The sequence below is a fragment of the Periplaneta americana genome, chromosome 7 (genome assembly GCF_040183065.1).
Source record: "Periplaneta americana isolate PAMFEO1 chromosome 7, P.americana_PAMFEO1_priV1, whole genome shotgun sequence".
Classification (NCBI taxonomy): Eukaryota; Metazoa; Arthropoda; class Insecta; order Blattodea; family Blattidae; genus Periplaneta; species Periplaneta americana.
In genome coordinates this window covers 171445518-171451517 of record NC_091123.1, presented here as the reverse complement: position 1 = coordinate 171451517, position 6000 = coordinate 171445518, and positions in this window count along the sequence as shown.

Below are 6000 nucleotides of genomic sequence, written 5' to 3'. Positions count from 1 at the left end.
CGTCCTCACATAAGCCCGCCATTGGTCCCTATCCTGAGCAAAATTAATCCATTCTCTATCATCATATCCCACCTCCCTCAAATCCATTTTAATATTACCTTCCCATCTACGTCTCGGCCTCCCTAAAGGTCTTTTTCCCTCCGGCCTCCCAACTAACACTCTATATGCATTTCTGGATTCGCCCATACGTGCTACATGCCCTGCCCATCTCAAACGTCTGGATTTAATGTTCCTAATTATGTCAGGTGAAGAATACAATGCGTGCAGTTCTGTGTTGTGTAACTTTCTCCATTCTCCTGTAACTTCTTCCCTCTTATTTTCCCAAGAATCTTATTCTCAAACACCCGTAGTCTCTGTTCCTCTCTCAAAGTGAGAGTCCAAGTTTCACAACCATACAGAACACCCGGTAATATAACACATCATCAGCAAATAGATAAGGGTTAACAGAGTTGCTATTAACACAACGTAAATCATTAATATGAATAATAAACGTTACAGGACCTAAAACAGATATTTGAGGTACACCATATACTAAAGACTTGAACTGCGATAGTGAACCATTGTAAGCTACACACTGTAATCTATTATTTAAGTAAGAATTTGTAAGGTTCATTCCCTCTGAACTAAAACCATAAACATTAATTTGTCAACTAATACAGGGTGGGGCATAGGGACCAAGTATTTTTAACTGGCTTGTACTCGGTCATTATGAAAGGGAGAGACGTGCGGCATGTGACAGTCCATTCCGTGGCTCATAGCATTTCACCTGCAGTCGGCATCATGGAGCAGTGGACGCATGTTTGCCTATGATTGTTTTGTTAGAAATGGCGAGTCGGTGAGCTCGATACGGCGTGAGTTTTGCTACAGATTCAATATTAATCGCAATGATTCTGTTCCCGTGCGTGACACAATCTTATGTTGGGTTAAAAAATCTTAAAAAAAAAGGCGCAATACTAAAGAATAAATCGCCCGGCCCCCAACACAGAGTGCGTACTCAGAAAATTTTCAATCAGACAAGCGATACTGCGCAGCCCAGGCCGCTCTGCTCGAAGACATTCAGCTGCTCTTGGAATCAGCAATCGTACGGTAAGACGGATTTTGCATGGCGATTTACATTTACACCCATACAAGATAGGTGGTTTCAGCAAGATGGGGCCACGGCGCATATCTCCAGAGCGTCAATGGCAGTTCTTTGCCTCCTGTTTTCCAATCGTCTCATTTCGAGATTTGGTGATGTTTAATGGCTCCCTCGGTCCCCTGGCCTGTCCACGTGATTTTTTTCTGTGCGAGTACCTAAAGGCACGTGTTTACGAGGATAAGCCCCGAATATTAGATGAATTAAAGGACACAGTACGTCAACACATCACCCAAATCAACAGAGATCTCCTGGAAACAATAGAGGTGAATTTTCGTCAGTGCCTTAAACAATGCGTCAACACAGACGGGCATCACATGCCAGATGTAATTTTCCGCTCATAATTGAAATGGTATGTTCTCACAAACGTTATTCTACGAATAAAATGTGTTGAAAACAAAAACTAACTGTTTTATGATTATTTTAAAAACACTTGGTTCCTATGCCACACCCTATATATCATGAGATATAGGGTCAAAAACTCTTATCATGTCATAAAATTTACATAAAACAGATTTTTTCAATACATTTCAAACATTCACCCACTAGTGGCAGAACAACATCACAAGTATTACGGTTTTTACGGAAACCAAATTGGGAAGTAGAAAATAAGTTATTGGATTCAAAATAATTAATTGTCTGATCATTAATAAGAGATTTAAATACCTTGGCCGCTATAGGTAGGCCCCTACAATAATCACTGGCCTATAATTTTCCATATCTGATTTGACATCTTTTTTGAAAATTGGAATAACTTTAGAACACTTCAAGATTTTGGGAAAATAAGACATTCTAATTCTAATGTATGTATTAATAAAATGCTTAAAACGGTAATAATAATAATAATAATAATAATAATAATAATAATAATAATAATAATAATAATATTAATAATAATAACCTGAAGAGGGAACCGAACTCTAGCGATATGTCTTAGGGAACTTTTACACTGGCTTCCAGCTAGAAGCATTCGCCATCCACACCAACTGACTACACCTCGTTGGGGGTTGAGGGAAAACCTCGGAAAAGACCTCAACCAGGTAACTTGCCCCAACCAACATGAAACTTTAAAATGCAAGTATCTTAAAACTTTAAATTTTAAGTTGTTTTCCTTTTGAATTGGTCCGTCGATATGTGCTCTAGAACCATCAAACGTGTCCAACAATTGCTCAACAACATAAATTTAGAGCTGTAACTTTTCGCAGTGCATGGCTACAAGTATTTGTCTGATGTGATGTGATTCAGAGTTTGAAAGAAGAAGGTATGGGAGAGAAGGAACAGTGGAAGAAATTAACAACTGCCAGGGGCAACCTTGACGAATTTGTCAAAGCCAAACTTGAATTCAGTAATAATTCAGGGGCGATTTCTCAGGGTATGCTATGCTTGCTGCGCAAGCCCAATATTTTCGTAGAATGTATATTTCTCAAAATGGCGTTACGTACATTAAAATTTCTTTTGAATTTTTGAATATTGTATAGGCGTATTACCATCCGCAGGTTGCGCACCGCAAGTATCGTAACGCTTGCTCGTTTCTCGGAGCTACAGGAAAGACGTAGAAATAGCGAGAATATGATGCGCGCGCAAGTGCCTTCCTTCTTAGTCCGTCCTAGGCGCACATGTTTCTGGTATGTGTTGTTTGAAGCTCTGGTCCGAGAGCTACACCAACGACTATTTAACATTACACAGAGCAGTACTGACAGCGGGAATGTGCTGTGATTTGCGAGTGCAATGTAATTGTATGAGGGAAATGCATATTATATTAACTGCTGCATGTACTGGGTGTTCAGTTCAAAGTGTGTCATGGCTCGCTGTATGCCGTCATGTGGCTACCCGATGAGCCTAGAGAATTCAATCTTCCTACACTTCCGCAGCTCAGGTGTATAACCTATGAGGTAGAGAAGTTGCCTAGCAAGTACGGCATTCATTCTGAAGAGCACGTACTGATACGTACGGTAACGCCGGTAGTGGCAGGAATGTGAACTGTTTGGAAATACGTACTGTCGGAATATGGGGAGAGGGTTAAGACGATTACTTACGCATTTGTTGACATTAACTTCGACGGTCAACATGGACACGGAGCATTTGATTTTTGTTGTGGAATGTTACCGTACGCAACCGATGATAACAAATACCCTGCGTACGACTTGCCGGCGCAAAACACAGTTCGAAAGAGGTTATGGTAGCACACAGACCGTACAGACCGCCACCTGTTGCTACGACGTTCAAGTTATACCGTACACGTTTTCAAGTTCAGATTGAAGAACGCCTTAAATAATAGGCAACTTCTCTAACATATAAGCTGAAACTCGCTTCAAATCGGTGACCCAACAACAGTGACGTCACGACACACTTTGAAATGAACACCCAGTATTATTAATTCTTAAACATTAATTTGAAGTATTGCAATGAGTTCGGAATTGTGTGTTATTGAAACCTTATTATTAAATCCATTTTCCCGAAGGACTATTCAAGAGAAGACAGACATAGAGAATATGTGCGCTCATTCAGTGCAGCTCAATACAACAATGTGCATTGGTTGGCAGGGTCGAAAAAACTAAATAAACTGTTTTGTTGGCCATGTTTGTTATAGTATAGCAAACTCCTACATCTGATAAACAAATATGATCCATGACTCATAATGATTTCATAAATATAAAATAAATTATTTATGTGGGGCTGATTATTTTTCTATGAATTGTTATATCCTCCCATCTTCCCCTATGAATAAACGAGCAAGCCTAACTTTCGTGACTAGCATTTTCCCCTGAGTAATATCAAGCTTTATGTTACTAAGAACTTTCTTCGAAGCCAATTTATCACTATCTGGATTAACCATAATGTTCGTTTTGGTAAACTATAAGCTGCAAATTGAATGCGGTTCGATTTTTGTGATTGTGGAACGCAAGGAAACTCTCTGTCTGTAAGTTATGTATTAAATAAAAAGAGCCAGCTTTCCAAAACGATAGGTTTTAGAAGAATATTGCAAAAGTCAGGTTAACACCTTGCACAAATATGATAAATAACAATCCTGTTTTAAATATTCATGGGAGGTACTGAAATCTTTCAACCAAGGACAGATATCGGTTCATGAATAATTATTGAGAAACAAAAGACATTTCAAAAATTGAAAAGTGTAACCTCAATGCATATCGAATTGAATAATATACTAATTATCTTTTCAGGCTTTCGTATTATCAAACTAAGACAAGAAAAATGAGTACCCTGCAACATTCAAATAATGTTAATCTAAACGAAGTTTTGTCACGCACGAATTACTGTTAGTATACAGGGTGTTTCAAAGATACGGGGCATAATTTCAGGTATGTATTTCCCACATGTAGACAATCAAAATAGTTCATTACAACATGTGTCCGGAAATGCTTCATTTCCGAGTTATGGCCTTCACAACATTGAAATTCACCGAAACGTTTTTCTTTCCGCAGGTCGTAGTCATTACAGAAGATGTTCAAAATGTCCACCTCCTGCTTGAATACAGACCTCACATCGATGTCTCATTGACCTGCGAACACGATCCCGAACTCCAAGAGTATTGCGTATGTCCTCAGAACATGCCACAATTCGATTCCGCAGGGATTCCAAATCAGGCACCGGAGACGAATAAACCAATGATTTTAAATGGCCCCACAAGTAGAACCCGAGAGGGTTCAGATCAGGTGAGCGTGGAGGCCAAGCAATTGGGCCACCTCTACCTATCCATCGATCAGGAAACCTTCGATCCAAGTACCGGCGAGCCGTACGACTGAAGTGTGCAGGAGCGCCATCATGCAAGAAGTGAATGTGTTGACGATTGATCAGTGGAGTGTCTTCTAAAACATGAGGTATGGTTTTATACCATTAAGTACGAGAAAAATTCGTACCGGCACCGGGAATCGAACCCAGGACCTCTCCTGGCCGTAACACGATACTACGAGAGGAGTTCGGCCGGCGTCGTGAATCGGGTCCCGGCATAGCTCAGTTGGTTAGAGAGCACTCTGCGCGCACAGCTGAGAGGTCCTGGGTTCGATTCCCGGTGCCGGTACGAATTTTTCTCGTACTTAATGGTATAAAACCAAACTGACTAGTCATACTAGTCGAGCAAAATATAATGAGGTGGGCGAGACCTCATTCATATTTGATACATGAGGCATGGTGTTTTCCAGGAAGTTTGTGTACGCCTGCCCCGTAAGTCTGTTTACAAGTACATGGGGTCCAACTAATCGATCACCAATGATACCGGCCCATATGTTGAGGGAGAATCGCACCTGGTGATGAGATGGAACAGTTGCACGTGGGTTTTCATACGCCCATACATGCTGATTGTGGAAATTTGTTATGCCATCTCGTATGAACTGTGCTTCATCTGTAAATAATACTAAGGCAGGAAAGTTCGGATTTACACCACACTGCTGCAAGAACCACTGACAGAACCTAACTCATGCAGGGTAATCTGCTGGTGACAGGGCCTGTACACGTTGCAAATGATAAGGATACAATTGATAATCTTTCAACAGTCTCCAGACAGTCGTATGAGGAACATTGACTTGCAACGCTACCCTTCGTGTGCTGATAGGAGTCACGTTCACAGCCTCCAGAATCTCCTCCTGTACTTCTGGAGTTGTAGATCTTGGTCGTCCCCTTCCTAAACCAGGAGACTTAAATTTTCCATACTCGCACAGACGGTAATGGAGACGTACAAATGTCTTCCGATCTGGAAATTGTCGTTGTGGGTACCTCTCCTGGTACAAACGACGAGCCAGCGCAGCATTGCCGTCCGCCTTACCGTACATGAAGTGTATCTCTGCCAGCTCTTGATTTGAATACATGTCGCACAGTCTAACGCCTACACAACACTGAATGTAACCTTC